The sequence below is a fragment of the Bombus fervidus genome, unplaced genomic scaffold (assembly GCF_041682495.2).
Source record: "Bombus fervidus isolate BK054 unplaced genomic scaffold, iyBomFerv1 scaffold0025, whole genome shotgun sequence".
Classification (NCBI taxonomy): Eukaryota; Metazoa; Arthropoda; class Insecta; order Hymenoptera; family Apidae; genus Bombus; species Bombus fervidus.
This window is the reverse complement of record NW_027212588.1, coordinates 1,454,398-1,468,357: the sequence shown is the minus strand read 5'-3', so window position 1 is coordinate 1,468,357 and position 13,960 is coordinate 1,454,398.

Genomic DNA, 13,960 nt, shown 5'->3' with positions numbered 1-13,960 from the left:
TACGTTATGACGCAATACTATATGACGTCATCCGTTATGATGTAGTAGTATGTGACGTTATACGTTATACCTTAATACTACATGACATTATACGTTATGACGTATTACTATGTGACGTTGTACGTTATGACGCAATACTATATGACGTCATACGTCATGACGTAATACAATATAGCGCTATACGTTATGACGTATTACTATGGGACGTTATACGTTATGACGCAATACCATATAGCGCTATATGTTATGACGTATTACTATGTGACGTTATACGTTATACCTTAGTACTACATGACATTGTACGTTATGGCGTATTACTCTGTGACGTTGTGCGTTATGACGTAATTCTGTACGACGTTATACGTCATGACGTAATTCTATGTGACTATGTGACGCTATACGTTATGACGCTATACAATATAGCGCTATACGTTATGACGTATTACTATGTGACGTTATACGCTATGACGTCACACAATATAACGTTATACGTCATGACGTGTTACTATGTGACGTTATACGTTATACCTTAATACCACATGACATTATACGTTATGACGTATTACTATGTGACGTTGTACGTTATGACGTAATTCTATATGACGTTATTCTATATGACGTCATTCGTTGTGGCTTAGTTCTATGTGACGTTATACGTTATGACGCAATACTATATGACGTCATACGTTATGACGTAATACTATGTGACGTTATACGTTATGACGTAATTTAATATGACGTTATACGTTATGACATAATTCAATATGACGTTATACGTCATGGCGGAATACTACATGACATTATACGTTATGGCGTATTACTATGTGACGTTATACGTTATGACGTTATTCTTTATGACGTCATCCGTTCTGAGGCAATATTATATGACGTTGCACGTTATTACGCAATACCATATAACGTTATACGTCATGGCGCAATACTATATGACGTTATACGTTGTACCGTAATTCTATATGACGTTATACGTTACGACGTCACACAATATAACGTTATACATCATGACGTATTACTGTGTGACGTTATACGTTATACCTTAATACTACATGACATTAAACGTTATGACGTATTACTATGTGACGTTCTGCTTTATGACGTAATTCTATATGACGTTATACGTCATGACGTTATTCTATATGACGTCATTCGTTGTGGCTTAGTTCTATGTGACGTTATACGTTATGACGCAATCCTATATGACGTCATACGTTATGACGTAATACTATGTGACGTTATACGTTATGGCGCAATACAATATAGCGCTATACGTTATGACGAATTACTTTGTGACGTTATACGTTATTACACAATAACATATAACGTTGAACGTCATGACACAATACTATATGACGTTATACGTTATGACGTAATACTATATGACGTTATACGTTATAAATTAATACTACATGACATTATACGTTATGACGTATTGCTATGTGACGTTATACGTTATGACGATATTCTATATGACGTTATACGTCATGACGTAATACTATATGATATCATCCGTTACGAAGTAATACTATGTGACGTTATACGTTATGACGCAATATTGTATGACGTTATTCGGAATGATGCAATACTATGTGACGTTATCCGTTATGACGCAACACAATACAGCGCTATACGTTATGACGTATTACTATGTGACGTTATACGTTATAAATTAATACTACATGACATTATACGTTATGACGTATTACTATGTGACGTTATACGTTATACCTTAATACTGTACAACGTTCAACATTATTACGTTATACCATATAACGTTATACGTTATGACGTAACTCTATATAACGTTATACGTCATGACGCAATACTACATGACATTCTACGTTATGACGTATTACTATGTGATGTTATACGTTATGAGGTAATTCTGTAGTACGTCATCCGTTGTGGCGTAGTACTATGTGTCGTTATGCGTTATTACGCAATACCATATAACGTTACACGTCATGACGTAATTCTTTATGACGTCATCCGTTCTGAAGCAATATTATATGACGTTACACGTTATTACGCAATACCATATAACGTTATACGTCATGGCGCAATACTATATGACGTTATACGTTACGACGTCACACAATATAACGTTATACATCATGACGTATTACTGTGTGACGTTATACGTTATACCTTAATACTACATGACATTAAACGTTATGACGTATTACTATGTGACGTTCTGCTTTATGACGTAATTCTATATGACGTTATACGTCATGACGTTATTCTATATGACGTCATTCGTTGTGGCTTAGTTCTATGTGACGTTATACGTTATGACGCAATCCTATATGACGTCATACGTTATGACGTAATACTATGTGACGTTATACGTTATGGCGCAATACAATATAGCGCTATACGTTATGACGAATTACTTTGTGACGTTATACGTTATTACACAATAACATATAACGTTGAACGTCATGACACAATACTATATGACGTTATACGTTATGACGTAATACTATATGACGTTATACGTTATAAATTAATACTACATGACATTATACGTTATGACGTATTGCTATGTGACGTTATACGTTATGACGATATTCTATATGACGTTATACGTCATGACGTAATACTATATGATATCATCCGTTACGAAGTAATACTATGTGACGTTATACGTTATGACGCAATATTGTATGACGTCATTCGGAATGATGCAATACTATGTGACGTTATCCGTTATGACGCAATACAATACAGCGCTATACGTTATGACGTATTACTATGTGACGTTATACGTTATAAATTAATACTACATGACATTATACGTTGTGACGTATTACTATGTGACGTTATACGTTATACCTTAATACTGTACAACGTTCAACATTATTACGTTATACCATATAACGTTATACGTTATGACGTAACTCTATATAACGTTATACGTCATGACGCAATACTACATGACATTCTACGTTATGACGTATTACTATGTGATGTTATACGTTATGAGGTAATTCTGTAGTACGTCCTCCGTTGTGGCGTAGTACTATGTGTCGTTATGCGTTATTACGCAATACCATATAACGTTACACGTCATGACGTAATTCTTTATGACGTCATCCGTTCTGAAGCAATATTATATGACGTTACACGTTATTACGCAATACCATATAACGTTATACGTCATGGCGCAATACTATATGACGTTATACGTTACGACGTCACACAATATAACGTTATACATCATGACGTATTACTGTGTGACGTTATACGTTATACCTTAATACTACATGACATTAAACGTTATGACGTATTACTATGTGACGTTCTGCTTTATGACGTAATTCTATATGACGTTATACGTCATGACGTTATTCTATATGACGTCATTCGTTGTGGCTTAGTTCTATGTGACGTTATACGTTATGACGCAATACTATATGACGTCATACGTTATGACGTAATACTCTGAAACGTTGTACGTCATGACGCAATACTATATGACGTTATATGTTATGACGCAATACTATATGACGTCATCCGTTATGACGTAGTACTACGTGACGTTATACGTTATGACGCTATACAATATAGCGCTATACGTTATGACGTAATACTATGTGACGTTATACGTTATGACGCAATACTATATGACGTTATACGTTATGACGTCACACTATTTAACGTTATACGCCATGACGTGAAACTGTGTGAAGTTATACGTTATACCTTAATACTACATGACATTATACGTTATGACGTATTATTATGTGACGTTGTGCTTTATGACGTAATTCTATATGACGTTATACGTCATGACGTTATTCTATATGACGTCATTCGTTGTGGCTTATTTCTATGTGACGTTATACGTTATGACGCAATACTATATGACGTCATACGTTATGACGTAATACTATGTGACGTTATACGTTATGGCGCAATACAATATAGCGCTATACGTTATGACGAATTACTTTGTGACGTTATACGTTATTACACAATAACATATAACGTTGAACGTCATGACACAATACTATACGACGTTATATGTTATGACGTAATACTATATGACGTTATACGTCATGGCGCAATATTATATGACGTCATTCGGAATGACGCAATACTATATGCCATTATACGTTATGGCGTATGACTATGTGACGTTATACGTTATGACGCAATATTATATGACGTCATTCGGAATGACGCAATACTATGTGACGTTATGCGTTATAACGCAATACAATATAGCGCTATACGTTATGACGTATTACTATGTGACGTTATACGTCATGGCGTAAATCTATATGACGTCATCCGTTCTGACGTAGAACTATGTGACGTTATACGTTATGACGTAATTTAATATGACGTTATACGTTATGACGTAATTCAATATGACGTTATACGTCATGGCGTAATTCTATATGACGTCATCCGTTCTGACGTAGAACTGTGTGACGTTATACGTTATGACGTAATTCAATATGACGTTATACGTCATGACGGAATACTATATGACGTCATTCGGAATGACGCAATACTATGTGACGTTATCCGTTATGAGGCAATACAATATAGCGCTATACGTTATGACGTATTACTATGTGACGTTATACGTTATAAATTAATACTACATGACATTATACGTTATGGCGTATTACCTTGTGACGTTATCCGTTATAACACAATAACATATAACGTTGTTCGTCATGGCGCAATGCTATATGACGTTTTGCGTTATGACGTAATACTATATGACGTTATACGTTATGACGTTATACTTTATAACGTTATACGTTCTGGCGCAATACTATATGACGTTATACGTTGTAACGTAATTCTATATGACGTTATACGTTATGACGTCACACAATATAACGTTATACGTCATGACGTATTACTGTGTGACGTTATACGTTATACCTTAATACTACATGACATTATACGTTATGACGTGTTACTATGTTACATTGTACGTTATGACGTAATTCTGTATGACGCTGTACGTCATGACGTAACTCTATATGACTGCATCCGTTGTGGCGTATTACTATGTGACGTTATGCGTTATGACGCAATATTATATGACGTCATATGTTATGACGTAATACTATGTGACGTTATACGTTATCGCGCAATTCAATATAGCGCTATACGTTATGACGTATTACTATGTGACGTTATACGTTCTACCTTATTACTACATGACATTATACGTTATGACGTATTACTATGTGACGTTGTACGTTATGACGCAATATTATATGTCGTCATTCGGAATGGCACAATACTATATGCCGTGATACGTTATGGCGTATTACTATGTGAAGTTATACGTTATGACGCAATATTATATGACGTTGTACGTCATGGCGCAATACTATATGACGTTATACGTTTTACCGTAATTCTATATGACGTTATACGTTATGACGTAACACAATTTAACGTTATACGTCATGACGTGTTACTATGGGACGATATACTTTATACCTTAATACTACATGACTTTCTACGTTATGACGTATTACTATGTGATGTTATACGTTATGAGATAATTATATATGACGTTATACGTTATGACGTAATACTCTGAAACGTTGTACGTCATGACGCAATACTATGTGACGTTATACGTTATGACGCAATACTATATGACGTCATCCGTTATGACGTAGTACTATGTGACGTTATACGTTATGACGCTATACTATATAGCGCTATATGTTAAGACGTATAACTATGTGATGGTATACGTTAAACCGTAATTCCATATGACGTTATACGTTATGGCGTATTAATATGTGACGTTATACGTTATGACGCAATATTATATGACGTCAATCGGAATGACGCAATACTATAAGCCGTTATACGTAATGACGTAATACTATATGACGTTACACGCCATGGCGCAATACTATATGACTTTATACGTTATACCTCAGTACTACATGACATTATACGTTATGACGTATTACTATGTGACGTTGTGCTTTATGACGTAATTCTATATGACGTTATTCTATATGACGTCATTCGTTGTGGCTTAGTTCTATGTGACGTTATTCGTTATGACGCAATACTATATGACGTCATACGTTATGACGTAATACTATGTGACGTTATACGTTATGGCGCAACACAATATAGCGCTATACGTTATGACGAATTACTTTGTGACGTTATACGTTATTAAACAATAACATATAACGTTGAACGTCATGACACAATACTATATGACGTTATACGTTATGACGTAATACTATATGACGTTATACGTTATGGCGTATTACTATGTTACGTTATACGTTATTACACATTAAAATATAACGTTGTTCGTCATGACGCAATACTATATGACGTTATACGTTATGGCGTATTACTATGTGACGTTATACGTTATGACGCAATATTATATGACGTCATTCGGAATGACACAATACTATGAGACGTTATCCGTTATGACGCAATACAATATAGCGCTATACGTCATGGCGTATTACTATTTGACGTTATAGTTCATGGCGTAATTCTATATGACGTCATCCGTTCTGACGTAGAACTATGTGACGTTATACGTTATGACGTAATTTAATATGACGTTATACGTTATGACGTAATTCAATATGACGTTATACGTCATGGCGGAATACTACATGACATTATACGTTATGGCGTATTACTATGTGACGTTATACGTTATGACGTTATTCTATATGACGTTATACGTCATGACGTAAAACTATATGACATCATCCGTTACGAAGTAATACTATGTGACGTTATACGTTATTCCTTAATACTGTACAACGTTCAACATTATTACGTTATACCATATAACGTTATACCATATACCGTTATACGTTATGACGTAACTCTATATCACGTTATACGTCATGACGCAATACTACATGACTTTCTACGTTATGACGTATTACTATGTGATGTTATACGTTATGAGATAATTATATATTACGTTATACGTTATGACGTAATACTCTGAAACGTTGTACGTCATGACGCAATACTATGTGACGTTATACGTTATGACGCAATACTATATGACGTCATCCGTTATGATGTAGTACTATGTGACGTTATACGTTATGACGCCATACTACATAGCGCTATACGTTATGACGTATTACTATGTGACGTTATACGTTATGACGTATTACTATGTGACGTTATACGTTATGACGTAATTTTGTATGACGTTATACGTTATGAGATAATTATATATGACGTTATACGTTATGACGTAATACTCTGAAACGTTGTACGTCATGACGCAATACTATGTGACGTTATACGTTATGACGCAATACTATATGACGTCATCCGTTATGATGTAGTAGTATGTGACGTTATACGTTATGACGCCATACTACATAGCGCTATACGTTATGACGTATTACTATGTGACGTTATACGTTATACCTTAGTACTACATGACATTGTACGTTATGGCGTATTACTCTGTGACGTTGTGCGTTATGACGTAATTCTGTACGTCGTTATACGTCATGACGTAATTCTATGTGACTATGTGACGCTATACGTTATGACGCTATACAATATAGCGCTATACGTTATGACGTATTACTATGTGACGTTATACGTTATACCTTAATACTACATGACATTATACGTTATGACGTATTACTATGTGACGTTGTACGTTATGACGCAATACTATATGACGTCATACGTCATGACGTAATACAATATAGCGCTATACGTTATGACGTATTACTATGTGACGTTATACGTTATGACGCAATACCATATAGCGCTATATGTTATGACGTATTACTATGTGACGTTATACGTTATACCTTAGTACTACATGACATTGTACGTTATGGCGTTTTACTCTGTGACGTTGTGCGTTATGACGTAATTCTGTACGACGTTATACGTCATGACGTAATTCTATGTGACTATGTGACGCTATACGTTATGACGCTATACAATATAGCGCTATACGTTATGACGTATTACTATGTGACGTTATACGTTATGACTTCACACAATATAACGTTATACGTCATGACGTATTACTACGTGACGTTATACGTTATTATGTCACACAATATAACGTTATGCGTCAAGACGTATTACTGTGTGACGTTATACGTTCTACCTTATTACTACATGACATTATACGTTATGACGTATTACTATGTGACGTTGTACGTTATGACGCAATATTATATGTCGTCATTCGGAATGAAACAATACTATATGCCGTGATACGTTATGGCGTACTACTATGTGACGTTATACGTTATGACGCAATATTATATGACGTTGTACGTCATGGCGCAATACTATATGACGTTATACGTTTTACCGTAATTCTATATGACGTTACACGTTACGACGTCACACAATATAACGTTATACGTCATGACGTATTACTATGTGACGTTATACGTTATACCTTAATACTGCATGACATTATACGTTATGACGTATAACTCAGTGACGTTGTGCGTTATGACGTAATTGTGTATGACGTTATAAGTCATGACTTAATTCTATATGACGTCATCCGTTCTGACGTAGAACTATGTGACGTTATACGTTATGACGTAATTCAATATGACGTTATACGTTATGACGTAATTCAATATGACGTTATACGTCATGGCGGAATACTATATGACGTCATACGTTATGACGTAATACTATGTGACGTTATACGTTATGGCGCAATACAATATAGCGCTATACGTTATGACGAAGTACTTTGTGACCTTATACGTTATTACACAATAACATATAACGTTGAACGTCATGACACACTACTATATGACGTTATACGTTATGACGTAATACTATATGACGTTATACGTCATGGGGCAATATTATATGACGTTATACGTTATGACGCAATACTATATGACGTTATACGTTATGGCGTATTACTATGTTACGTTATACGTTATTACACATTAAAATATAACGTTGTTCGTCATGACGCAATACTATGTGGCGTTATCCGTTATGACGCAATACAATATAGCGCTATACGTTATGACGTATTACTATGTGACGTTATACGTCATGGCGTAATTCTATATGACGTCATCCGTTCTGACGTAGCACTATGTGACGTTATACGTTGTACCGTAACTCTATATGACGTTATACGCTATTACGTCACACAATATAACGTTATGCGTCAAGACGTATTACTGTGTGACGTTATACGTTCTACCTTAATACTACATGACATTATAAGATATGACGTATTACTATGTGACGTGCGTTATGACGTAATACTATATGACGTCATCCGTTGTGGCGTAGTACTATGTGACGTTATACCTTTTTACACAATAACACATAACGTTATACGTCATGGCCGCAATACTATATGACGTTATACGTTATGACGTAATTCAATATGACGTTATACGTCATGGCGTAATTCTATATGACGTTATACGTTATGACGTAATTCAATATGACGTTATACGTTATGACGTAATTCAATATGACGTTATACGTCATGGCGGAATACTATATGACGTCATACGTTATGACGTAATACTATGTGACGTTATACGTTATGGCGCAATACAATATAGCGCTATACGTTATGACGAATTACTTTGTGACGTTATAAGTTATCGCGCAATTCAATATAGCGCTATATGTTATGACGTATTACTATGTGACGTTATACGTTCTACCTTATTACTACATGACATTATACGTTATGACGCAATATTATATGACGTTGTACGTCATGGCGGAATACTATATGACGTCATTCGGAATGACGCAATACTAGGTGACGTTATCCGTTATGACGCAATGCAATATAGCGCTATACGTTATGACGTAGTACTATGTGACGTTATACGTTATGACGCAATACAATATAGTGCTATACGTTATGACGTAATTCTATATAACGTTATACGTAATGACGTAATTCTATATGATGTCATCCGTTGTGGAGTAGTACTATGTGTCGTTATACGTTATTACGCAATACCATATAACGTTAATCGTCATGTCGATATACTATATGACGTTATACGTTAAGACGTAATACTATATGACGTTATACGTTATGACGATATACTTTATAACGTTATACGTCATGGCGCAATACTATATGACGTTATACGTTCTACCGTAATACTATACGACGTTATACGTCATGACGTAATTCTTTATGATGTCAACCGTTCTGACGCAATATTGTATGACGTTATACGTTATTACGCAATAACATATAACGTTGTACGTCATGACGAAATACTATATGACGTTATACGTTATGACGTAATACTATGACGTTATACGGCATGGCGCAACACTATATGACGTTATAAGTTGTACCGTAATTCTATATGACGTTATACGTTACTACGTCACACAATATACCGTTATGCGTCAAGACGTATTGCTGTGTGACGTTATACGTTCTACCTTAATACTCCATGACATTATAAGATATGACGTATTACTATGTGACGTGCGTTATGACGTAATACTATATGACGTCATCCGTTGTGGCGTAGTACTATGTGACGCTATACGTCATGGCGCAATACTAAAGAACGTTATACGTCATGACGTATTTCTATATGACGTCATCCGTTATGACGTAGTACTATGTGACGTTATACGTTATGACGTAATACTATATGTCGATATACGTTATTACGCAATACCATATAACGTTATACGTCATGACGTAATACTATATGAGGTTATACGTTGTAACGTCATTCTATATGATGTTATACGTTATGACGTCACACAACATAACGTTATACGTCATGACGTATAACTATGTGACGGTATACGTTAAACCGTAATTCTATATGACCTTATACGTTGTGACGTAATTCTATATGACGTCATCCGTTGTGGCGTATTACGATGTGACGTTATTCGTTATGACGCAATATTATATGACGTCATTCGGAATGACGCAATACTATGTGACGTTATACGCTATGACGTAATACAATATAGCGCTATACGTTATGACGAATTACTATGTGACGTTATACGTTATTACACAATAACATATAACGTTATACGTCATGACGTAATTCTTTATGACGTCATCCGTTACGAAGTAATGCTATGTGACGTTATACGTTATGACGCAATACAATATAGCGCTATACGTTATGACGTATTACCTTGTGACGTTATACGTTATGACGTAATTCAATATGACGTTATACGTTATGACGTAATTCAATATGACGTTATACGTCATGGCGGAATACTATATGACGTCATTCCGAATGACGCAATACTATATGACGTTATCCGTTATGACGCAATACAATGTAGCGCTATACGTTATGACGTATTACAATGTGACGTTATACGTTATAAATTAATACTACATGACATTATACGTTATGGCGTATTACTATGTGACGTTATACGTTATGACGTTATTCTATATTACGTTATTCCATATGACGTTATACGTCATGACGAAATACTATATGACATCATCCGTTACGAAGTAATACTATGTGACGTTATACGTTATACCTTAATACTGTACAACGTTCAACATTATTACGTTATACCATATAACGTTATACCATATAACGTTATACGTTATGACGTTACTCTATATCACGTTATACGTCATGACGCAATACTACATGACATTCCACGTTATAACGTATCACTATGTGATGTTATACGTTATGAGGTAATTGTATATGACGTTATACGTTATGACGTAATTCTCTGACACGTTGTACGTCATGACGCAATACTTTATGACGTCATACGTTATGACGCAATACTATGTGACGTTATACGTTATGACGTAGTACAATACAGCGCCACACGTCATGACGTATTACCTTGTGACGTTATACGTTATAATACAATAACATATAACGTCGTACGTCATGGCGCTATGCTATATGACGTTTTACGTTATGACGTAATACTATATGACGTTATACGTTATGACGTTATACTTTATAACGTTATACGTCCTGGCGCAATACTATATGACGTTATACGTTGTAACGTAATTCTATATGACGTTATACGTTATGACGCAATACAATATAGCGCCATACTTCATGACGTATTACCTTGTGACGTTATACGTTATAATACAATAACATATAACGTTGTACGTCATGGCGCAATGCTATATGACGTTATACGTTATGAAGCAATATTATATGACGTCATATGTCATGACGTAATACTATATGACGTTATACGTTATCGCGCAATTCAATATAGCGCTATATGTTATGACGTATTACTATGTGACGTTATACGTTCTACCTTATTACTACATGACATTATACGTTATGACGTATTACTATGTGACGTTATGCGTTATGACGTAATTCAATATGACGTTATACGTCATGGCGGAATACTACATGACATTATACGTTATGACGTATTACTATGTGACGTTATAAGGTATGCCGTAATTCTGTTTGACGTTATACGTTATGACGCATTGCTATATGGCGTTATACGTTATGACGCATTACTATATGACGTTATACGTTATGACGCATTACTATATGACGTTATACGTTATGACGTATTACTATATGACGTTATAGGTTATGACGTTTTACTATGTGACGTTATACGTTATGCCGTGATTCTATATGACGTTATACGTTATGACGCATTGCTATGTGGCGTTATACGTTAAACCGGAATTCTATATGACGTTGTACGTTATGACGCATTACTATATGACGTTATACGTCATGTCGCCTTATTATATGACATTATTCGTCATGACGCAATACTATATGACGTTATACGTTATGACGCATTACTCTATGACGCTATACGTTATGACGCATTACTATATGACGTTATACGTCATGACGCAATACTATATGATGTTATACGTTATGACGCATTACTATATGGCGTTATACGTTATGACGCATTACTATATGACTTTATACGTTAAACCGTAATTCTGTATAACGTTATACGTTATGACGCATTGCTATATGGCGTTATACGTCATGTCGCCTTATTATATGACATTATTCGTCATGACGCAATACTATATGACGTTATACGTTATGACGCATTACTCTATGACGTTATACGTTATGACGCCATACTACACAGCGCTATACGTTGACGTATTACTATGTGACGTTATACGTTATGACGTCACACAATATAACGTTATACGTCATGACGCAATACTATGTGACGTTATACGTTATGACGCAATACTATATGACGTCATCCGTTATGATGTAGTAGTATGTGACGTTATACGTTATACCTTAATACTACATGACATTATACGTTATGACGTATTACTATGTGACGTTGTACGTTATGACGCAATACTATATGACGTCATACGTCATGACGTAATACAATATAGCGCTATACGTTATGACGTATTACTATGGGACGTTATACGTTATGACGCAATACCATATAGCGCTATATGTTATGACGTATTACTATGTGACGTTATACGTTATACCTTAGTACTACATGACATTGTACGTTATGGCGTATTACTCTGTGACGTTGTGCGTTATGACGTAATTCTGTACGACGTTATACGTCATGACGTAATTCTATGTGACTATGTGACGCTATACGTTATGACGCTATACAATATAGCGCTATACGTTATGACGTATTACTATGTGACGTTATACGCTATGACGTCACACAATATAACGTTATACGTCATGACGTGTTACTATGTGACGTTATACGTTATACCTTAATACCACATGACATTATACGTTATGACGTATTACTATGTGACGTTGTACGTTATGACGTAATTCTATATGACGTTATTCTATATGACGTCATTCGTTGTGGCTTAGTTCTATGTGACGTTATACGTTATGACGCAATACTATATGACGTCATACGTTATGACGTAATACTATGTGACGTTATACGTTATGACGTAATT